This window comes from Anser cygnoides, chromosome 7 (assembly GCF_040182565.1).
Source record: "Anser cygnoides isolate HZ-2024a breed goose chromosome 7, Taihu_goose_T2T_genome, whole genome shotgun sequence".
Classification (NCBI taxonomy): domain Eukaryota; kingdom Metazoa; phylum Chordata; class Aves; order Anseriformes; family Anatidae; genus Anser; species Anser cygnoides.
The window spans coordinates 34,428,444-34,453,789 of NC_089879.1; the positions used below are offsets into that span (position 1 = coordinate 34,428,444).

Sequence of the window (25,346 nt, forward strand, 5' to 3'; positions counted from 1 at the left end):
AAAATAAAAGTCTGAATATTCTCCAGAAAATATAATAAATGTATATTATTTTTTATGTTCATGAAGATCTCTTTTCCCCCACCCTGGTTTTGATAGAGAATATCCAGCCCAATTTTCTTCCTTGTAATTTTCTTCCCAGTAGCTGATATGGTGCTGTGCTTTGGATTTAGGATGAGAATATTGCTGATAACATGCTGATGTTTTAGCTGTTGTAGAAAAGCACTTACAAAGCCAAGGACTTATCAGCTTCTCGTGCTGTCCTGCCAGCAAGGAGGTTGGGGGTGCACGAGGAGCTGTGAGGGGACAGAACAGGGACAGCTGACCAGATGGCTGAAGGGATGTCCCATTGCACATGGTGTCATGTGGGACAATAAATATGGGGGAGTTGGCTGGGGTTGGGGCTGGGGGCTGCTGCTCAGGGTCTGCCTGGGCTTGCATCAGTGAGTGGCGAGCAATTGCACTGTGCATTACTTGCTTTGTATATTCTTTTATCATTATTATTTTCCTTCATTTTCTGTTCTATTGAACTGTCTTTATCTCAACCCCTGAGTTTTTTTTAAACCCTCTCCCCCCATCTCCCCAATCCCTGTGGAGTTGGGGGGGGAGTGAGCAGCTGCATGGTGCTGAGCTGCCTGCCAGGTTACACCCCAACACCTCCTTAACACTACTACAACCCTCCCTTGTACTGCTTAGCTCTCAAAGTGTTTTAACCTTTGTGTTTTTTATATCACACAGAAGATTCGTATCTTTTTTTTTTCTTTTTTAAGTTTGCAAAATTACAATGATTTCATCTGGTTTGAGGTTGAAACATTTCAAATCCATTGTCATTTACATTATCTTGACCCTAAACAAAAAACTGCTAGCAGTTTCAAAGAGAGAAAAAGGAACCTCATTAGGTTTACAAAGCTTAACCTCCTTGCTTCAAAGAACTGTGGAACTATTTCTTGGGATTTATAACAAGTACTTTACAAAGATGTGTTAAATATCTGATCTGAGTTTACATTTGTTTTATCTTCAGTTTGTGTAGACTGCAGCATATTCATTTCATGCTGACTCCTTAAAAATGGTTATTAGAGCTGCAATTGAGTTTCAAGCCAATTCAAGTCAACTTTATGCTGAATGCATACATCAATAGCATAGCACTGTCCAGAATACTTCATTCAAAGGAAAGATGAGCCCAATGCCATAAAGAGGGATAAAGGAAAATAACTTATCCAAGATTGGATATTTCTTTTAGAGTAATTGTTATTATCTGTCTACAACAATTGTCTAAGGAGAGAATTTTCTAATGAGTACAAATCTTGCTGATTATCAGTAAGGTCCATGTGTATAGCTTCCCCGGGGCGTTGTGAAAATTGTTCATTTCGGTGCCAATAAAAATTTTTGGTGTGGTTTCTGATAGCCTAAATAGCGAGCTATGAGGTTGTTTAAAGGGGTACCAGGCTTAATGGAAATATGCAGAAGACAAACTTACACTCCCAGTGTCCAGACATTACAGTACCACAGAAGGCAAGTGGCCATGTCAGCAGGTTTTTGGGTATTAGTCTACCTCTGAGAAAAATTATTGCATTGCAGGACACCAGAGACAGCTGTGAATGTTTTCCTTCTTATGAGGTAAGGACAACTGAGGAAAATGGATGAGATTTTTCTTCATTTCTGTCAAAGTCCATACACTAAGAAAACATTTCATTTCTGAACAGGGTATGAAGCAACCTGTCTAAAATAAACAAGTCTGGCTTAAAAAAATCAGGTATGGGATGGCAAGGACTGCTGCTAGCATCTATAAGAAATGATTCCATAGGGTGGGTAAGGTACATTTGAAATGACAGGACAAGATAAATATAGCTGTATGTTACCAACTTTCACTGACTCGCGGAATATCAAATCTGAGTGTAATGTTTTCTTCTGCTGCAGTTGGTCTAAACCAAACCCTTCTATAGCCAAATATTCAGAGGAAAAGTCTGGGAAAAGACACAATTCTACTCATGAATAACATGCTTGTTCTCCAGCCTTGATGATCTCAATTAAAATTCCTGACTCATGAATGAGTTAATTGTTTTAACTTTTGCAACCAAAAAACCAACAAGCTGTGCCTTAAGATTACCATGACAAGGAACCCTCGTTTCTGGGTTAATGGAAATGGCACACACGAATAAATCCCCCTCGTGCATCAAGAGGACAGCAGGTGCGAAGACAGCTTTTCCAGATCTGCTTTGTGCTTCGCTGAGTAGCTGTGCCCCCTCACAGAACCAGTATTTTTGTTGTAGCTGGACATTGCATTCTGACAATGCTGAACATCTTGCACATTTTCAACAGCAGCACATTTCCAAATGTCAACAGCTATGAGCTGGTGTTTCACAGCTCAAAAGCAGCCCATAAGCACAAAGTCTACCCATGGCATAGTGAACCATCTAGGCTCATAGAAAATGGAATAAAATTCCTCTTCTACCCACCTATACCACATCCAAATGTAAAGAGCTTATGAAGAGGAACAAGCCTGATAATTTGCTATGGAAGCAGTAATAATATTGATGTGTAATACCATTTTGTTCTATGGACTATGCCACAAATCTCCACAAAGATGAACTAAGAAAGGTCAGCTCACAAGGACTTCCTAGGTTGATATTTCAGGGCACCAGAAATTCCAGGTTTAGGCATGGAGTTCAGGAAACAGACTGAAAAGATGACAATCAAAGCTTCTAAGTGTACACACAAGTAACAAACAAAAGCATGAAAAAATCCACTGCAAGATACCTTGAAGGCAGTCTTATTTGTAGCAAAAGAGCACACATTTCCCACAACAGCGGCAAAAATAAAGGTACTGAAAGAAATGTCACAAGAAGAATCTCCAGGCAGCACCAGCTTCAGACTAACTGCACAGATAACAAGTAAGCAGAAAGGAATGCTACTACTTAAGGCTCTTTTCTAGAGAGTAATCTATGAAATGCCTCAATCCCTATGTATTCCCTGCTTGAAGAGGAATGACTTTGCACAAAAGTTGGTCTGAAATTTGTGTGGAGCCTGCAAGTTGTTTGAAATAGGAAAATAATCCGAGCATACAGCTCACATCTGGGGAAGAAGTGACAAGGAGTCTGCAGAGAACAACTTGTTCCATGAGCACTGGAGCTAACCACATCTGGTTTCCACTGGTTTCTAGCTGATGGACTTTTAAACTGAATATTACTGCAGTGTGAGCTCACCCTAATTAAATAACCAGTAAGTGTCAGTTGGAAGAAAAACATCCTTCTTTTACTCCCTTTTTGAAAATAGATAATTCACACAGGAAACAAACTAGCTGAGGAGGGCATTCTCCAGTGTCCAAAATGCCAAGAACCCCAAAACATGCCTTCTTCTCAAGTGGTTAAGCTTTCATAAGATGCTAACCTGCACAGATTTATGACTTAAGAATTTAAATGATACTTTTTCTCCCCCCACTCCCTCCAGTGAGTGCACTAATAGGATCTTTGCTTTCCAGGTGAGCTTAATTGCTGCATATTAGAAATTTAATGTGACTAAGAAATCTGTTCACAAACATGTCTTGTTCAAAAAGGGAAGAGAGATAAAGATGCTTATATAAACGTTATCTCCTTTGGAAATCAAGATTCAAACAACTCAGAGGTAGAAAACCTGAGGGACTAGGTAAACTTGGAAGTCACATTGGTTTTCCAGTGGAGCAGTGAATCTTATTTCAGCATTCCTTATGGTGGAAAACCAATTATCCTAGGAAAATCCAAATATTATTTCTGTGATTACTGCGCCACCATCTACTCCCTAAGGAGTCTATGACCCATGTGAACAAGGAAAGAAAGAAACATTTCTACACAGGCAATTCTGACAGGGATGCCATTTATCACACAGATTTCTCCACATGCTCCTTGGACGCGTGGCTTAATCTCAGAACTCAGATTTCCAGAGCCCAGTGCTAATGCCTTAAGCATACAACTGTTTTTCCCTCCTGGACACGGACAGGGATATGTGAACCCTTCCACACGAGCCATCTCAGCAGGGAAAGGTGACAGGTATGTGCAGTGGAGCCTGGTACCCGGGGGCCTGCCAGCACAGCCTGTACTGGAGGTAGTTCATAAAAAAATTTAGGCTTGTGATTAGGATCCAGATATTTCTCACTGTGAACTGCAACAGGATAGAGCATCTAAGCAAAAATACTAAGTAGAAGTTGGAAATATTGAATGAAAAAAAGGCAGTCACTCTTTGCATGCTCTGAATGGTGCTTTGTTACATTGATAATGACAATGAAAATATTGTGAGGAAAACTTTGCTGAATAAAACTCTTTATTTAAGGAGCTGTCAAGAGAGCAAACTTAGGGTTTTATTATGGGTGTATTCAGAAGAGTATCCACATGCTTTATTTCATAGTGTGCGTGCCAACTACAGGAATATGTTTTAGAACATGACTCAGCTTTGAGATAAAGTGTGTCTTTCAAATATCGTTACCCTTCTCAAGTGAAAACCTTCTTTAGTTCAGATTTCTGGCCCCAAATTATTTCCACAAAATTCAGGTGCTCTTCTTTTTTCCCCAACTAAAAGCGTTTGATTCTCTTAAAATGCATCCAAGTGGTAAATCAGCATTATTATGAGAGGATAAGTTGTACTGGAAAGACTCCCACTGATCTCAGAGGGGTCCAAATCAGACCCTGCTGACTACCAGTCAAAATATACTTTGCTATTTGTACCAGAGCATACAAATCAGAAATTACTGATCAGTAGAATAGAAGGGAAAAGTTCCTGTCCTGCCTTTTACAGTCACTAAGAGATTTGTAAGCAGATGAGAAAAAAGCATTATTTCATTGTGCATGAGAAAAAAGCAGACTTAACTGAAGGTGGCTCCACTAATTATCTGTTTCAAAAGGAGTGGGAATTATGTAGCCGCAGGAATTTTCCCAGGTATGCAAGCCCTAGGAAAAATACAGTAGCTCATTAGCTAGCCCCATAAGCTGGAACCAGCAATCAGTTAGGGAGGGCTCTAAAGTTAAGGTTATGACACATTTCACTGCTTTTATCTTTTTTTCCCTTAATTGCATTAATTCTAACCAGTTTTAGTAAATCTCTCTCAAATCGCGTCTTGTAGTTTAAATCACTTCTAAATGACCTATCCCAGCACATCCTGTTCCACCAGGCAGCTGAAGAGGGAGTAGCTTCCCCCTCGCTCAACATCCTGACACAAGGCACAGGAGATGAAAAGGCAACGTTGTATTCCTCTTCAGAGCTTCATGAGTAGCTTTGGAGCACGCAGACGGTGCCTGGTATTAGCTTGGGGTTGCCCATTAAGTGACAGTGAGGAAACTTTGTAATAGTCACAGGCAGAATCCAAATGGCAGGAGAACACCAGTGCAATGCTCTTGTCTTCATCCATGGATGGGATAAGCCGCTTCCCAAGCTATCAAGAAAGTGCAAAAGCTGTTGTCTTTCCCAGGACTGCTGTTGTGATTAGGAGCAGGAAATCAATCAATATTACAAAACGATGTCACTTATATACAGCACATGCAGCAATTCACAAACTACAGCTCTCATAGTACTGGGAAGTCACACTTACTGCTAGCCCTGATTATAGTGCTACTTGCTTCTCAGTTTTCCTCCAGGGAGAAACGGCTTCCTTAGTTCCTACAGCTTTATGCAGCAGTAGCCCGAATTTCAAAGTTTGTATTAAGAATTGTAAGAGGTAACATTTAAATGCTACCTTCTGATTCTTAAATCTGTTACTTTGCAGTTGTGGAGAGGGAAATCATATAGTTCACCCTATTAGGACCATCAGTGGAGACTGCAGAGCAGAAAAAAAGTCCTTTATCTGCTTTTTTCATTTTTGAAGTTGTATTGGCCAGCTTCCATCACATTAGTAACAGCTAGAAAGTGATGTCATTCTGCACTGCCTCCACCCTTCCATCCCAGGCTGCAGGGAGGATGCTCTCCTACTGGGAATTCACAGATCAGTTTTAGAAACTTGCCATCCCTGAGAGTTGAAAAAAAAAAAAAACAGTTTTCTATTTTTATCTGCTTCTTTGTGTTTGGAAAAGGAGAAAAATGCAGATGCCCTCTATATTTAAAGACGTCTTCTCTACATAGTCTGCCAAAACTTCTCTAGGGACCCACTCCTACAATACACAAATAACTTCCACAGGTACAGAAGGAAGCCAACGTATATTTTCTGTCTGTACCACACAAATCTTGCAACAGCTGCTGCTTTTCAGGGGAAACAAAATGCTATTAGGTACCTCTAAGTAAAATAGACAGGGAAATCCCAGAGCCAAACTTTAGCAAGACACATTAGACACATTTGATCACGCTCTCAGAAAGCTATATAAGCAACTAAACATACACTGCACAACAGGCTGAGCATTTGATCACTTTGCATATCAGCTTTTACACTCCAGGAAAGATCTATGTGAGGCACAGTCCCGAATCCTTCATGGCTTCCTAGAACAGTATCTTGATATTGCATCTTGTTTTAGTGAGTTATAGTGAATCCTAAAAGAAATTACAAGCTGATGGTGCCACTGTGTAATATGGAGTCAACACTAGCTCTTGGTCCAAGGGGGAGGAAAGCAACTGGTGAGTCGTTCATAACTGCAACAACTGAGTTGCAGCTTCAAGAAGAAGTGCTGCCCGCTCGTTCTTTGTGATCACCCCTAGGATGTGTTATTACTATCAGTGATGCTTTCTGGCCCACTATCGTACATGAAGCTGTCCATTTCTAGGCTCAAAAACAAACATACAAAAAGGCTGTCCTTTTAAGCAGTATCTTCTCACTCCTGATTCAGGATGAGTGCCACCTACTGACAGCAAGAGCTGTTTCCATTTGCTTAATTAAACTCATCAACAATTCTAACCTGAGTTGCTGTGGTTTCAGGCAACTTTGCTTCAAGTCCAAATGGTGAAACTAGGCCTCAAAGAAAAAGGATTTTCATAGATCTGGAATGGTACAGGCCAGATTCTCATTAAAACCTGACTGCCCATGATGATGACAACTGATGAAGAACTCCCCAGCACCACCAGTCACTACCATACCTTCCTGCAAAAATAAACAAATCAGACAAAAATATTCACCCTCTGTAGATAATAAACTACTGAAACCAAAGGGTGAATTAGAAAAAAACACTAGAGTCCAAAATCCATAGAAATGTCTAAATCTGAACAAAGACAACATATCTCTACATAAAGGAAACTGAAGTATTACGGAATGAATACAAATACCACTGGATTGTGAGAAGTCAGCTGCAGGGTTTCATCAAAAGTCTTCAGGAAAATATTTGCTATAAATTACACCTCCACTCTATATACAAGCTTCATAAATGAAGTATAGGATTTTAAGAGACATTTTCTCTTTCTTTTGTCAGGCCTGGAGTCATTAAACAGAGATTAGCTGGATAAATAGAGGAAGTGATTTTTAAACTGTTTGCAAACTTAATGTGAAGAGCCCGGCCTTGCAAATTATCATGTCTAATCAGAGATGCACGCTTCACTGCTCCAGTAATTGTACTAGTATTAGTCAAATTCTTGTTGTCTCCTCATTAGCCATGAAAAGGAGACTCAAGATGTACTTCATTAGAGTATCCTGAATATAAATTGTTAGTGTAAGGAGGAAGAGATGTATTGCATAGTGTACTGCATATAGAAAGAAAAATATTAAGAACATAAAACATATTGAATCATTCTAGTGTTACACTGAATATACGAATTTAACAGCCGAACCCCTCTTCCCTCTTTTCATTTTTACTGTCTTGATCCCCCCCTTTTATTTGCTGTGAGACTGTAGTACTTGAAAATGTAATTTACTACCAATGCCATAAAACATAAAGGAAGAAACGTGGTGTATTATGCAGCCTTGCCTATTTCCATAGCCAGCAGAATTCAGTTTAATCAACAATGGTGTATTTAGTAGAGACATTTGGCATATTCTTGACTACTGGATAACAGGTAAAGGCAATCTAACCTGCGTTAAGTGTAGATCAAATCAAATGGTTTATTCCTTTGATCAGCATTTAACTACATGCTCATGCCCTTCTTTATTCAGCGATGCCCTTAAGTACATGCCTGTAAATCAAGAGAATATAAACACACGCCTAACATGTGAAGCTTGTGCTTAAGGGAATTTGGGTTTGAAAAATCCAGCTTGAATAGGATTTCCAAACAGGTCCATTAGAAGGATAAAAGTAAAAACGTTTGCAAGAACTTTAGTAGAGACATCATTTTTTTCTTTTTTTTTTTTCTTTTCTTTTTTTTTCCATAACTATTTTTGTTGGTTTCAATCCAAGTCTGAAACATCTGTATTACTCAACAACAGTTAGGGGAAGCTGTGAATGAATTAGGCAGGTCAAAGTGCTACCCATAAATGCTTTCTACCTGTTTTGTCACAGAATAAAAAGAACCAAAAGCAAATAATGTGCAGAAACATACCCTTTCACCCCTTGAACTACAGCACCTGGGTCTCCAAATCCTTGTGAAATCGGATGTCTGTAAAATATAAGCTAACTTTGGTCTAGCATTTGAGTCAGGGCAGTAATTCTGAAGGGGAGGTAAACCTATAATGTATTGCCCAGTAACTCTGCTTACTGCAAGGAAATGAACTGGATTTCCAGGCCTGAGTTTTGACGCCCATTTTGTTGAGTTCTTTCAGAACACAGCTCTACTCCCAGCCCACTTAAGCTTCATCCCTCAAACCCCCCACAATCTTCAGTTTCTTATTATTTACCATAATTTACACAGCCTGCAGGAGCTCATCACGGATAGGATCTCAGCTTGCTTGGTCCAGATATTTTGGACATAAATATTACAGTTCTGAAGTATTTCCTGGTGCCTCTTTGAACAATATTAAAACACTTCAGCAACCTTTCATACAGAATTAATTAACATAAAAACCAGCCTCCACAATGCAGCAGAGCCCTAAAGTGGTTTCTGGAATTTAATTAGGCTAACCTTCTTTTCTCTACATTGGTACCAGTCTATAATAAGTGCAAATCATTATTAATTCCTTTGGTGTTCACTATAATAACATTAATCATGATGAACTCTTTTGGTAGTAAAGTGTATGCAATATGTAATTCCATAATAATTTAGCATTAACTTGAAATTAATTTATAAGATACATTATTTGTCACCACACACTGAACGTTTATAAAATACCTCATCGTCATTAGTATTAGGATAACTTGCAGGAAAAAAAAATACGTTTGCTATAGACTTAAAATGTTCATAAATACTTCTCAGAAATTGAGTGTGAGATATTAAATGATCATTTAGCAACTTTTCTTTTAAAAACTATAGCAGGGTCACGTTAGGAATAAAACACCTTTTCGTTACTAACAGCTGTGCAGCACAATCAAGGATTCTAGTTCAAGGCTGGTTAAAGTTTGGATATTAAAAGAATTCAGGGATGCACAGTTAATAACTTAGAAAACTAAATAAGAGAAACACATACAGAAAAAAACTTAAATTGTAATCCAAATATGTTGAAACAAGTGACATTTAAGAGTACTGCTCTGTACCCATGAACTGACCAGATAACATGTGGTACTGGGAGATGACTGGGTTTGAACGTGCTAGCTTTTGGTAAATAATTCGTACTTTATAGAGTGCCCATGAGGTGCTGAGAGTTGGTTTGTTTCAACAGAAAAAGTTAGTGACATGGTGTTACAGGCCAGATCACACTTCATTTAAGCTAGTTGCACTGACCAATCTCTTTCACCAAAGATATTACAAGTTAAATCACTGTCCCAAAGCAAGGGCAAACAGGAAGCTGCCCAGTGATTAAAACTTTCTGGATAGAATAGTTGCTCATACATCGTTTTGGGAAAAGGTGTGGATTGGAGGCATTTCAGTGCAGCAAACACAGAAATGAAAGCAAGGTCAAGTCCAGTCAGCATGACTGTCAGTATTGGGCAATATAGACCTTTTTGGTTCAGCTCCAGTTAAAAAAAAATGATTTGAAGCAAGAAAATTGTTTCCCAATTTCTTTACTTTCCTGCATTTTTTTTTTAAAGGAAAACTTCTTGGTATTGTTTGCAAATAAACAATCTTGCATCAGAAAACTTCACTGATCATCAACTCTCTATTAGACTAGCTTAAAAACCTGAATTCTAAACACTGTCTTCAGACATAAAGGATTTCTCTGATTGCACAAAAAGTACAGCATGATGATTTCAAAAAAAGATGGGCTTTGGAGCTTGTAAAAAAAAAGGAGAGGAATATATAAAATAAGTGCTTGTCAAGTGAGATACCTTGATGCTACAAATGGCAAAGTGATTAACTGTAAGATACTATCAGACACTGAATATATACCAACATCCTCAGTGAGTGATACTAATGGAAAGACAGTTTTGTCTTCACACAGATGATTTGTTTTCATCACTGGACAATGTAAAATCTCTGTATTAAAAATTCACAAAGGATGCATCTGGAATCCTTTTATCTGTCTGTCTTCAGTATTTCTAAGGTGCCAATCACTATAATGTCTAAATGCATTAACAAAGTAGCTAGCTTTTTCTAAGTATTTATTCCAGAATAATTCAAGATCAAAACATCCTCCTGCCCAGCCACAGCAAGCCAACTCAGTGCTTTTTCACCAGAGCTCTGAGGTGCTCCTCCCTGTGACAGAGCCTGGATGTGGCACTCACTCCACTTTTGGGGCCCAGAAGCTGACATGAACACTGACTTACACAGACTACAGCTCTGGATACAATCTGAAATTACTTCATAAATTTTGGACTATGGTACAGCTGACAAACTCTGTGTGATAATGCACATGAATACCGAGCATGTACAGAGCTCAGAGTGGGAATGACTTTAAGTGAGTGTTCATACAGTTTGTTGAATCAGACCCATCACTGTTGGGCAGATCTTCAGTGTACTTTATATCAGCATTACCTCAGCAGAGTTGCCTCTCCTTTAAATTGGTATGAGTAAAAAGGAAGAATTATGTCCCATAAATTTTAGCTGTACTGACAGGTCTTTCCCACCTTAAATGAAAAATACTGGGCATGTCTTTTACTCTATGAAATTACTTCTCCATTATACTAGGTATTCATATAAAAAAAAAGAAACGAAAAGAAAAGAAAAAGAAAAGAAAAAAGGTTATTCAAACAATTTCTTCTAGCCTAATACTTAAAACTGTATTTTGCTCTTAAAAATTTATTAACTTAATTTACACAAAAGGAGACACTCTGCTTTGGAAAAAGTCAAGGATTCTTTGTCTCATTCTCATCTATTCCCTGCAATGATTTAGTGATAAAATAGACAAGAAGGATCAGATCTTCTCCCGGTATAAATTGCCAGCTGCAGACCTTGAATCATAAATATCTTCCTTTTCTATATTATTGTTAATGTTAAATACAGGAGATTCTAAGTTGTTACTTCTTAAAGAAGCATCAGTCATGATCTTGTGGTTCAGCCTGCAATAAGCTTTGTATTTAAAACATAGATTTAGCCATTTAGTTACAAACAATGAATACAGTTTATTCCTCCCTAAAGCATAATACTTATTTTTAGAATGCAGGAAGTTTTTTTTGTTTTGTTTTGAATAATGTATATTCATATGCAAATGACTTACATTTAAGAAGTCTCCTCAGGCCTGATGTTTAAAGTTGGAACTTGATTGAATTCCACTTACGTTCAGCGTCAGGGATAATTCAGTGATAATTTACCGTGTGCTGGAAAATAAAAAGGAAAAACTTAGACCTTGGAAAAATTGTGTTCTTCTCCTTGTATGTTTGACATTTAAATAATTGTCTTCCTAGTCATACTGGAGAGCTGTTCTCATTCTGCATTTTTCTGTATGTTTCCCTCATCAGTACTGGGATTTCACCATTAAAATTAGGGACAAATTTCAATTAGTCTGACCCTCATTATGAGAGCTATCAGGACTCTTTCGTGAACTGCCACAGCTCAGCACTGGCCTAATTCCAGCACTGCTTCTTACGCTTTTTCTCTTGGTTGTTCTGCTCTTTTCCTTAATTTTATTCTCTCATTTTTCATGTGCTCCTTTCTGCGTCATTTTCCCCTTGCAATTCTCATCACTTCTGCATCCTCCCTCTATCCTTTTTTTTCCTCTTGAATGAAGCACCTAACTTCCAGATCTCCTTTTCCCTTCCCTCTTATTTTTTTCTCTTAATATTTTCTTCTGATTGAGACCCTTCTTCTATCCATCAGCATTTTGAAAAAAGAAAGCCTAGCAAATTTCCGTTCTGAGACTTCCTTTAAAGAGACCATTTTTTATTGCAATTCAAAATACGCTCCCACTGATACTACAACTTCAGTCAACTCAAGGTCATAAAAAGTAGCTTATATATTTTACCAGTCTAGTGATTTCAAGTGTTTATTCTCAGCAGATGTAAGTCTGAATTAAAATTTCCAGCTCATGCCAGAAATCACAGGTATTGCTCCAAACAAATTACCCAAACCACTTCATGACGCTGTCATTCCAGGAAAACGGTATTTTGAGGTATTGTGTCAGAGCCCCAGACAAGAAACAATTGAAGCCCTGGTCATAATACTTTATGTACTCTCTAAAACTACTCTTCACTCCCAAATGTTCTTTGATTTTTTATGAATTATTCATATGTAGGTGCCTTCAGGGTGGACTTGTTGGACAACAGTATTCCAAATAAATATTTTAGTCAAGGATATAGGGTTAATTCTTATGGAAATGATGTAGGAACTTTGATGTTTCTGAAAAAAACAGAATGCTTGTGATTTCAAGGCTCAGTAGAAAAATAGCACTTGGCTTGCTTAAAAGCTTTACAATTACATAACGTGGACAAATGAAAATGGAAGTACTTGAGGTTTTTTCGTGTTTTTTTTTTTTTTTTTTTTTTTTTTTAAATGAGATTCCATGGAAGGTCTTCTCAACAATTGGCTGTGATTTGAAATACCCTTTTGCATGTGGAATTGCACACAGAGAAAGAAGGTGAAGTCAATTAATTACATGCAGAAATCAGGCCAGGTAACACTCATACCACTCCCTTTACATAATACAGAACTCTATGTGAAAAACAGGAAGCTTCCCAAAATTATTATATCAAAGTCTTGCCTGGGGTAAAGAAGCACAGCCCCTTTGTTATCTTGGGCACTTAAAGTGGTAGGAATTTATATATATAGCTAAACTTTTATTTCATCACTGATTAAGAACAAGAATCTCCAGGGAATGATTACTTACTGCTCTTGATTCCCCAAAAACCCTTGGCACAGCAGGACTGCACCCATACCTGGTTTACTGGATAAGTTCACCTGGGAAACCACAGGTTTCACTGGGAAGCTGCAGGTTTCCTATTAGCGAGGCAAAGCTCCTCTCAGTAACTCTGCACATCGTGGTTTCTTAAACACTGATTGCTCCTTGCTCTTAACCAACCCATACTTTTTTGTTTACAGAAACAGTATATTTTCTGCTCAGGCTTTTGTTCTTTGTGTGTTGCATGTGCTAACTCATTAGGAGTATTTTTATGTAATGCTCACCTATTTATGGATTCCAGCTACACCAAAAGGAAACTCAGCAGGTTGTTAGCTAAAAGCCACCTAAAAAAGGCAAATGGGTTGCTATCAGTGGCAGGGAGAGAGGGGAAGAGAGATTAATTGGGGTTTGCCCTAATCTTGACTCATTTTTTAATATTAAACTAATTCAGATAGTAAACGTACTCAGATTAGCTGTGAGGCTGGAGTACCAATGCATAACAAAGATAAACGTGAGTCAGCTTGATGCTGTCAATTCACACTTTTTTTTTTTTAAGAACCACATGGGAACCAAGGGTTCAGAGCCACTCATGGTTCACTCATCCAGGACACCAACACGAAAGCTTCTAGGTATTGCACAGGCCTCTTTATGGTGGCTCTTACAGGTGAGAATTATGAACTAGAAGAGAAGCTCCACCTATATCCTGGTGAAGCAGCAGTGTTACCTATATCTCTTGCCAAGTTTATGAGGTGTCTACTGTGCCTGTGTAACTCCTCAAGAAGAATATTAGCCTCTGCTACAGGAAAAATATTGTCATAAGTAGGGCTAGGACTGATTCACCAAACCTAGTACTGCCTGACTGGAGAGAAGGCTGACCATGCTTTTTTTGGTCAGAGTTATCTACTGCACAGAAGGATGTTAAATCATGGTCTTATCTGCCTTTCTCAGGCTGTTTTAAGGATGAGTTTAGCAATTTACTGCATTTTTCAAAAACACGTTTTAAGCAAATGTTGCATCTCCCTGGGAAACTTCAAGGAAGTTGTACTGATATCAGGATATTTTATTCTGCATTTGGGGCTCACACAAGATTGGAGGATCTCAACATAATGCTGCAAACCAAGCCAGAAAAGTCTGGAGAGAACTGTAAGTTTCATGATTAAAAAAATAAAGCTCTCTCTTTCCCAATCCAAAAAATACTAGGCCTCACTAAGAAAACCAAGGAACGATTTGAAATTTACCCCACATTATAAAAACAAACAAACAAAAAAAAAAAACCAGAAAACCCACCAAGGTTTGAGAAGAGTTTAGCTGTTATTCCACCTCCATTATCTCAGGAACTTCTGCTTACCTGAGTCCTGAGAAAAAGCATGGACAAAGGGGGGGGGGGGGTTTGATTTCATTGCTTTTATTACCTCTTACACCTGTGCAGAGCAGGTGTCACGTATTCCCATTTTAGCATTCCCATTACACAAGGCTCAAACAAGGAGCGTGTCTGAGGAAAGGTTTGTTAGCTCTATAAGACAGTCCTTGGTTTCTTACTCTCATGACTGCTTTTTCCACAGTCTTTCTGTATATTTATGTATGTCAGGTATCCCCTGTAAAGTTAGCAGGTAAAACTTAAAACTTTGTTTTTAAACTTTGTTTTTAAACTTCTGACACAAATGAGTTGGAAGAAATAAAAAAAAAAATCATAACTTTACAGAGATGTCAAAAATACTGATAAACTCCTCTTTTTTTTTTTTAAATGAGCATCAGACAAGCAGTGTGAAAACAGTCAGCACCAACCCTTATTTGCACCCAAAAGCACAGTTCTTGTTTTGCAGTGAGCATTATGCTTTTGTAGGATAAAAACATTACATTCAGGTTTCTAATGCAAAAGTTCTGCTAGATGCTAAAGAAAAGACCAGGGAGATCGAAGCCAGTGAAGTTCATTTCAGTTGCTCTTAGTTTCTTTTAAGTTCCTCCTTCCTATCTCTTTTCACTACTGCTGGTGCCTTTTTTTCCCTGCTATCCCCCTGCCCTACCTATCTTGGTGGCAGCTGTCGTACAGCCCCACGTGCCATGCTGCTCTTCCCTTCCAAAGTTGTACTGTATAAATAAACTCCACTGTATAATAAACAGTCCAATACAGAGGGTGAAAAAATTCACCTTAAAATCATTGAATCCTCATCTTAACTCCTTTGTATTAGGTATTTTTGAACAGGCAAGGGAGGATGAAGGAAAAGGTTTTCTTGATTTTTTTTTTTTTTCTTCAAGTCTGGTGCTTTAGACAAAATATTTCCCACAGTGCAAGTGAGATTTAAAAAAAAAAAAAAAAAAAAGCACCCTACAGTAAAATTATAGGCAGTGCCTTTCTTTTTTATCAGATAAATTATTGCCAGCTGACTGATGAATCCACTCTGGAGGGGGCAACATGACACAGTTTACAACCTTAAGGATTACAGTAGTCCAGATGCTATCATCTTAATTGGAAAAACACAGTGTGGCCAACTGCCCATGTTAGAAAATGGAAGGTTGCATTATTATTATTATTATTCCTGTGTCTCCACCCCTCTCTTTTTCTCCATATACCCAAGAACTATTAGATTCTTTGTATGGTTTTCCTTAGAAATTGTATTATCACCACAGAAAGACAGCTTTTTTGAGACAACTTAAGTCCCACTGCATGGGAGCTCAGTGTTTTCATTCCTAGTACTCTCATTTTCCTATCAAAAAGGGGAAGATAACAGAAAAGCCTTTCCAAACATTCAGGTTCACCCTTAGAAAGAGCCTGAGCTTAAGCTCCCGTGTCAATAAAACAGTAATTACATCATATGTGATAGGTCACAAACAGTAATTACAGGGAGGGAAGGGAAGAGGGATAACAGGTAGCTAAGGTAACCATCCACGACTCAGGAACCTCCAGCCTGACTCCTCTTCCTCTCCTCTTAGCTTTGTGCCCAGAACACCAGTACAACAGTCTGGAGCACTTCAAAACTTTCTATGTAATTATCTCACACTACTGTCAGAGAAATACAATTTTCTATGTAAAGCACACTGACTTTCAGAAGCATCTGACAAAGCACTGAATTAAATCTGCAAGTCTCAAGCTAACACACTGGCCATTGTTTCTTTTTCTGTCCTTGGGTGACCACTTAAATCACGCTGTGTCTCCTTTTCCCGTCTGGAAAAACTCTTAGATTGTAGACCGTTTCTCACCAGGTTTGATCCTTTTGCGGGGAAGGTACAGTCACAATGCTTAACTCCATAATGTACAGTAATTCCAGCTGCTTTTATGCCTGTGAAGCAGCTGGTGAAAATCCTCCTTGGCTCTGTCATTCCTCAGAGCATCCAGCATGGGTTTTCTGTTGTGCCATGGTCATTTTGGGATAGAACAAGAAGGCAGAAGAGGGGGTTGCTCCAATCTTTTGATGCAGGCAGCGATTTAAGGGAGTCCATTTACATATGTTTCAAATGCAGTTTTCTCTTCCAGGATCACAAAGAGAACAACACACTGCCACTGCTGAGGCATACCTATCATCCTGCCTCAGAGGGCAGGCAGCTAAAAGAAGCTTTGAGGATGGGGGTTTCAGGAGCATTCAAGGGAGTTTAGGAGGACAAACTTCTTTGATGTCTTGTTGGGATTTCTGCCCCCATATTCCCTAGGTACACTGAAAAACCTTTCCTTTATATTTTTAACTCCTTTTAGAATATGTGGAAGAAATGTTGCTTCTCACCCATCTTACATGAGATCAGAATTACCTGCTGGCATTTCCTAAGAGCAGATCCATCACACACAACAGTCCAAGTCTAGCCAATTGAATTGTACAGGTTTCTTTGTACAGAAGACAGAAAAGGTAGGAGAAAACAGTGGGATGTTCTGGGGCTGATAGGGCCGTTATGAGCTGATGGAATTTTTATGGCTTCTGAAAGGAGCCAAACTGTCGGTGCTGGAGGCACTCTGGAGCCGTGCTTGTAGGGCAAAATGGAGATTAAAATATACAATAAAATCAAAAATAGGTACTGCAATTAAAATGAGATATGAGCTGTTAGAGTGGTAGAAAAAGGCTTAGTGTAAACAAAATAAAATTACATAAATAACATAACATAGCATAAAATAACAAATTAACAAGTCCAAGATGTAACGGCCTATGGATTTATCCCAGAAGTCATAACTCTGGATTACTCAGATCTACTGCAACCTTCATGCCTGGTTTTGTATTATTGTTGCTACAGTTTGTATGTAATATAACTTTGGATATGAAACAAGTTAATGTTTCTAACATTTCAAGTTCTCATGTCCTGAACTCAAAATGAGATACAGACTAGAGCTGAAAAAGGTAGAGAAAGATGTTTTAAGAGGTGGAATGGTTTTCATACAAGTAATGAATACAGCTCTTCAACCTGGATAAGAGACAGCTGAGTGGGCGTATGATAGAGATATTTAAAACATGAGTGGAATGGAGAGAGTAAACAGACACTCAATATTCACTGTTTTTTGTTTTTTTTTTTTTTTTTTGTTTTTCCCCATTACAAAGACTACAGGGCATCAGATGAAACCAGCAGATAGAAGGTTTAGAAGTAAGAAGTAGTATTTTGTCACTCAGCAGAGTTAAGTTGTGGAAGCCCTAACGAGGACAATGTAGGTGTTAAAATTTACATTTGTTTAATAAATGATAAACTCAGAAGAAAAATCCATCAAGGGCTATTGAAGAGGAAAGCAAAACGTTTCATCTCAGAAGGTTTCTTATCTGCAAATTGCTGAAGGCTCGGAGAGAGTTTGGAGAACACTTGCTTGCTCTGTTCTCATTTTCTTCTGTAGGTGCTAATGGTGCTTTTGGCAGCAAATGAAAATCCCATTTAGTCCTTTCTAGCATCCTGGCTCAACATGGCTCTTCTCAGGTTCTGACGTTTCAACGCGTGAAGTCATTTGACCACTCTAGAGTGGTGGTTGGTGGGTCATATTTCATGCTGACTTGAGAGGTAGCCTTTGGCACAAGCATGGAGTCATGCCTTCAGCTGCTGTTCAATGCTGCAGCGCATCCTTCCAGTGGTCACCATCGCAGCTGGCTGGTGGCAGGCGGCTGAGCTGCATTCAGCGCATGAACCCTTGAAGGGAGAGATGATGCTAACTGTGTGTGCAAACGCCCTGACATGTTGCACCAGAAGAACACAAGACAAGTCAAACATGACACTGAAAAAGAAGCTCTGAAATTTGATGGAACTGTTGTCCACATGCAGAAGTGAGGTTCGGCCAAAGGATGAGCAAAGAAGCTGCAGACCCAACTGTCTGTACAGAAAACATTTTACTAAGATAAATAAAAGCAGATAATCACGATAGATTACTGTGCTCTGTTCCTTATGGACGGACTTGGAAGTGAATAAACAAATATATATTCCTTAACATTTCCATATGCAGTAATGTAGGTAATGTTAGTTAAGCTTTTCTGATCTTTTTTTTTTTTTTTTATTCTCACTGACCCCCTATATGAGGTCAAAAACATATTGTGTGTGTTCTAATTAACATATTGCTCAATCACTGAAAATATGTTTTAAAAAATCACCCCTGTTGGCACTACAAGACTGGACAGAAAGGTCATTGGGTGACAACGGTGAAAACAAGTAATCAGTGTGAAATGGAGTCGGGGGGACATCGTGCTCTCTGGGAGGAAGATGAACTCATGATAACATAATCAGTGCAGTGCTACTGTTTGGCTAGGAGGTACATTCAAATCAATTGTCTATTCTACAGCCAAACAATTTCCCCTTTTTTTGCTGCACTACGTTGCCAAGTAAATCATACTGCAGCATGTTGGTTCTCTTCACAAGATGTCTGACATCTGTGTCTGCATTAAAGATGCCAGCTTGATTTTCTGTATGAAAAACCGCAATAAATCCAACACTTCACACCTTTGCTTGCTGAATGATGCTGTGCTGTATAACTACTGGGATTTCCTTCTCTTTCTTATAAAATACCATAGATGAAACAAGAAAGATTTAAAATTAACTTCACAATTTTATATCCCTCAGTTAGGTAGATGATTATGAAGACCAACCATAGGCCAAATACTTCTTTTGTCATTAGCTGGAATGGGAAATATTCTAATTAGAACATCCAGAAAAAAAAAAAAAAAGAAGAAAAAAAGTTTTATAAGTTTAGCAAGCTTGGGGTCTTATGAAGTGCTTAAAAAGGAAAAAAAAATCTATGAAGAATTTTAAGTCAAGGAAAAGAAACGTGACATTTCTTAATTAGTCTGTCTCCTTTTCCCCATTGGGCAACTCGTCCTCTCAATATTATTTGAGTAAAAACTAAAGCAATCTGCAGGTGGCTTCTTGTGTCACGTATACATCTTTGCACAGTCACTAGATGGGTGTTTGATTTGGCATTTGAAAACCATTCAAATTCAGAAAAGGAGGAAGAAATCACCCACCACCATTAAACATGGAGAGGAATCAGCAGATATTTTCCTTTTATTACAGCCTGTAAACACAGGCAGTAGCCTTTGATTTCTCTATCTACAGTGTTCTGTTAAGACCTTCTCCACTTATGGAAAGATGAATATTTGAAGCCTTTCGCAACTGAATTCAGAGTGGAGCTGTAGAAAACTTTCAATCTGGAGAAACATATCTAACAGAAAATGGAGATCCTGTCTATTTACCTTCAACGAAAAAGAGACAGCTGCAAAACAGGGGGGGGAAAGAGGGGAAAAAGGGAGAATGAAAGAATCAAAACAGAAAAAAAGGCACATATAGGGAGTGGGAGAGATATGTCTAGAAAGGCAAGCCAAAAGGAGAGCAACAGTAGGAAGTATCTCCAAAGGTATTTTCTTGAAGCGATTATGTTTCCCAACTCTCCAACCATCTAAAGAATTTACCCTATTAATTTCTGTATTTTCCCTTTTCTTGTATATTGTCTTCAGTCCTTCATCCCTTGACTGGAACTGATGGCAAAATGGAATCAATGTAGATCAGACTTTGCTAAGTCTTACTACCTAAAAAACAATCGAAGTTAAAACTCAGCTGCTTTTCATAATCAAAATGAGATCTCTGACTAAATCCTCATGATCTCAGTGTCTTTGCTCTGCTACTTATCATTCTGCTTTTTGTTTCCCCATTTCTTTCTTTCTCACTGTCTACCTTTTCTTTTGTCTTTCTTAAATATACCTACTTTCCCTTTGCTTTTATTTCCCTTCATGCTCATCCTGCTAAAGGAGTTTGGAAGTGGTAAAAACATAACTGGGAGTAAGCATCGTTAGAAGGGATATCAGAGCTATTAACTAATAGTCATTCACCAGGAGTGGGGCCAACAGCACGCAAGCATGGCAGACACCAAGGAAAAACCTGTGCCACTGTGATGGTTCTCAGTTACTGATGGCAATCTAGTCGGGATTTCTCTGTCCGACTGATATGTCCAGAGGTATCTGATAAATAAAGGCTTTAGCACATAAAGAGAGTTTACAGCCTTCTGAATGTTTTGGCATCTAAAACCAAGTACCCAGCTGCTGTAAACTGGCCTATTTCATGGACTACATACATCGCACAGGAGATGTATATAGATGAAGCAATTTTCAGTACATGGCAACATGAAATGTTACTTCTACAAGAAACAGGAATGATGACACATATTCTTCAATGCCATCTGCTGGCACTTTGCTTAATAGTGATTTCTTCTCAAATGTCTAGGTATAACATTCTTATAAAAATAGGTAACTGAAGATCTGTATTGTTTGGCTTTCTATGACTGGACATAGAGAAACATATCAGGTTTGCTTGTGACCAATGTTCCACTGTTACCTTACAAACTATCTGAAGGATGCTGCAGATATGTTTCACCGGCAAGGATGACTGAGTTATTTAGAGGTTCTATTCCATGCCAGGAAACCTAACTTTTTTCATTTTATTCACAAAACTTTCATGCTAGTAAGCATTTCGTACACCAACTGTACAGAAAGAATATTCTTTAATTGGCAAGCAAGGTGTCTGAGCAAATCAAATTTATGGGGGATTTTCTGAATCTATATAGAAAAGCAAAGAGAGTACTAATAATTACGACTAATGTGCTTGCAGTCGTTGCTTCACACAAAGCCATTTACTAGATCTTTTCCTTGCTCTTGCCAGTGTCTGCAAGCACAATGCACAGAAGGAACGCTGAGAAGGCCTGACAGGCTTTCTTTGCAGAGAAGAGTTGGTTGTGACATTACAAAGCAGAGATATATTTGTAACAGGACCAACAGCTGAAAAATACAGAAGACTTGTAAGAAGCTTAATGTGCAATAGAGCTTGATGCTAGGGGTGAAAGGGAGGGCACTGGGACAACCAGTGCTTCTGATCTCTGCATAGTCTGCTTTTAACATAATGATAGATGATCCTCAATGAATTCCACTTATGGACTCCTGATTATACTTAAATTATTTCGAAAGCTTAGATTTATGTTAAATTAACACTTTCTCATGATTTCTAGAATAAGGCTGTCCAGTGCTGTCACAGACTCTAAATGAGCTTTTGCAGTATCCAGGGTTAGTCCTGTCTGCTCCATATTCTGTAAGAAATGAACCAGGATGCTATGTGGCTGTGATTGCTTTCATACTTCTCCCACATGAAAAGAGCAGCATATTAAGGTTACTTAATATTGTTGGCACTTACTGTATTCATCCTTTTGTGTATTAATCCAGAATGGACATAATACAGACGACCTTCAAAGTGTCTGTCTATAAACCAATGCAAATTATTGACCTACTAATGTTTTACATTTTACTGAATCTGCATTCACTTACCATCATCCTTTTTTAGAGAAGCTTTTATTTTTATTTTTTTATTTAAGTCAGCAGATTTAATCCAGGAGGAAGATGCAGACCCAAGTCACAAGGGACAAAACTAGGCTGAAATTTTTTTAGTAGCACAAGAAGGTTCGCAATAGTTTGTGACATGTAGGATGTCATTCCCCATTTTCTTGCACCTTTTGTAGTTAGAATGTATTTATACCAATGTCTGCAAAGGGCAGACACTCACATGATTGTATTCACAGGAAATCTTACGATACCAGACCCCATTCTTACAGATATGGCAGAAAGAAATGGACTACCATTTATATCCAGTTATTCAGCTATGAAAGACCAATGTGGGATTCAGACCTACACAATATTCATATCATTTTAAATTATTTAAGAGCCACAGATGTCTTAGACAAATTGCAGAGGTAACCATTTAGGTCCAAAGAGGAAGAAAACAAAAAGAGAAGAAATTTGAAAATAAAGTCTAATCCTTGTTTGTCAGCCTACCAATGACCCCACCCTGACTATAAAAGATGAATTCTTGCATGAAAATAAAATAAAATGAAAAGAGAGAAGAGAAGAGGAGAGGAGAGGAGAGGAGAGGAGAGGAGAGGAGAGGAGAGGAGAGGAGCGGAGCGGAGCGGAGCGGAGCGGAGCGGAGCGGAGCAGAGCAGAGCAGAGCAGAGCAGAGCAGAGCAGAGCAGAGCAGAGAAGAGAAGAGAAGAGAAGAGAAGAGAAGAGAAGAGAAGAGAAGAGAAGAGAAGAGAAGAGAAGAGAAGAGAAGAGAAGAGAAGAGAAGAGAAGAGAAGAGAAGAGAAGAGGAACAACTCTATTTTCTGACTGCACTGAATATATTTTTTGTACTCTTTCCAGTGAGAGAACTGCAGAAGTTCAATTACAGAGTTTCAGTAGAAAGAGCATAGGCACTTGTTGTTAACTGGAAAGCCTGAAACTCATACATATAGATTTGTATCATGGAAATGTTGTCAGGATTTTGTGCAATGTTCAGTGGTGCTAGTAAGATTTTTTCCAGCTGGGACCTGACTCTAGCTGAGATATAGCTATTAGGTCAAAAATAAGGGCTAAACAATTTTTGATCTGGCTATTTAATAAGTTCAAGGATAAAATCAATCGAAGTTCAAGCTACTGGAAAATCAACTTCTATTTAGGAACCTCTAATTTAAAACCTTCTTGCAATTATTTTCAGACACAAAGCTTTCAAGAGGGAGCAGGAGAGGATGTATCTTGCCCTAAAGACAATAATAGAAAATGAATCAACGCTGTCTAGCTAACCAGCAGAACCAGCAAGGGAAAGCACCAGATGCGGCCTCTGGTAGAAGTAGTGTATGATCTGGCACAGTGCTGTATCACCAATAATTTGGCACAAGTTTACTTTCCCAGTCCAACACTTCTCATGATGGCAAGCAAAATCTCCCAGTAGAATTTAACGTAGGGAAAATATAGGGGGAAATGAGGAAATACAAAGGATTCCTCACAAACAAAGAGAGAAGCCAATCTACTCTGAAGACATATAGGCTGAAATCTGACCTTAGTATAAATCCATGCCTTTAATTCAAGGATGAATTCAGGGTGAACACTGCTACCTAACCTGAAATTAGAATCAACATTCTTAAAAATAGGAAGCACAACAACCTCATTTCATTTCATGAAGCTACACAAATTTACATGCACCAATCATTTATTCCCTTCTCTTGATTAGAGACTGTAACTTTTCTGTGCCTTTCTAAACTCATTTGGGTGTGATGTTCAGGAGCTCAGATAAAACGTGCATCAAATTTATGCAATCCTTAATGAAGAAGAAAAAGAAGAATAAAGAAGTGAAATATAAGAGTAGGAGTGAAAACAGAAACAGAAAAACCATCAGGGAAAGTAAAACTAATCCAGTAAAGAGGTAAAAAGTAGGTAAACGCATTAGAATAGGAAAAAAAAGCATACCTAGTCCTTACTTCTGGGTCAGGTTTCACCTTTCCAAGAGCCCATGTGCCTAATAAATGGGTTCCTCATTTTAGCTGGATTTTTTATTTATTTTTTCCTGGCAGTACATTTACACTGAAAATTTAACATTCATGTAGTGAACACTTGGAAACAATTGCAGCTAGCATCACTAACTTTAAAAAGTTACTCTGAAATGGGTTGCATCATTCACAAACAACTTGTAGATCCTTTGTTTTTGATTGAAATAATGAGTAATTTATCAATCCATGAAAATATTTTGAATTCTCCTTTTCCCTCTGTTGACAGACAAAACAAATACAAAATTGTAAGCCAATAAGAACAACAACAAAAAGGCTTTTCCTTTGTGAAGATTGAAACAAAGATTGCTCAGAGGCTAAGATAAAGAAGACTCCAATACCATGGTTATGTTACCACACAGAATTCCTGGAATTCCAAGAGAATTCCTGGAATGAAATGACAAGGGATACCCTACCCAGAGGGGTTACTCTGCTGCACAACAGTGGCACAATGAACCTGGAGAAAAGCACACTACCAGGAAGGTGATAGGGACTATTCCCAAAAGTGCCCACTGTGCAGATGGGGTCTTCTCCCACTAATGTCAGTCAAAACTGCCAGTAGAACTAAGATTTCTGAGCCTTATAAAATGGAAATTGTAATATTGGACTTAAAAAAAAAAAAGAAAGAAAAAGTAAAGCCTGCCTTAGGGTGTTGAAATCACCACAGTGTGGACAGCCCTAGAATTATTAAATGGTGTTCAAAATCTGCATTAAATTGTTCTAATAAGCCAAAAGGTAGTACAAGTGAGCAAGAAATAAAACCTTAATATTGTGATATTGTAATAAAAATGACTATCCTAGCAAGAACCATTACACATCTACAGCTGTTTGCTTTTTCTTTGTAGCATCACATAATTGTAATAAGAAAACAATTTTAAACATTTTCATGTTTGGGTTCATGAACATCACAAAAAATAAATAAGTCCCAAGATCAGTATTTAAGACAATCACTTAAGAGAAGTGAAATAATCCACTATGCTTTATTAATTTAGGATGGAAAGGACAAAGCACTAGAAGATGTCCTATAGCAAACAATCCTGTTTTGCCAGTGAGTTGCACAAGATGACCTAATATGTTATTTCCATAAGCCTGTTATTTTGCCAGAAGCTCATAATTAAAAATATTCATCTGAGGGTGACTGATTACTAAGTAGAACTGCAAGTGTTTGGGAAAACCTGCCTCACGAACAGCCCCATTTTTAAAAAGAAAAATAGAGCCCAGTGTGTGCACCACATGGAAAAGTCAAATTAAAGTCACTGGAGACACTGAAAGCCAGGAAAAATCAGAACAATCACAACCATAAGTTGTTAGGAGATGGATTTTTTTTTTCCCTTGAACAAGCTGCAAGTTTCTTTCCAATCTCCCACTTCAGGGAAGGCTTTTGGATCC

General features: G+C 38.3%; 1 long non-coding RNA gene across 7 annotated transcripts in view; it reads right to left on the reverse strand.

The window, feature by feature from the left end:
- The window catches only part of LOC106032688 (uncharacterized), a 442,177-nt gene that overhangs the window by 127,591 nt on the left and 289,240 nt on the right, over positions 1–25,346 (reverse strand). For 5 of the 7 annotated variants that reach the window (XR_010832749.1, XR_010832752.1, XR_010832750.1 and 2 more), the window contains exon 6: positions 11,558–11,657. This is a non-coding gene — a long non-coding RNA (uncharacterized lncRNA). Of the gene's footprint in view, positions 1–11,557; positions 11,658–13,458; positions 13,744–14,522; positions 14,562–25,346 lie in introns of those variants that run through there. The other 2 variants (XR_007167418.2, XR_010832753.1) reach the window with 2 other exon arrangements.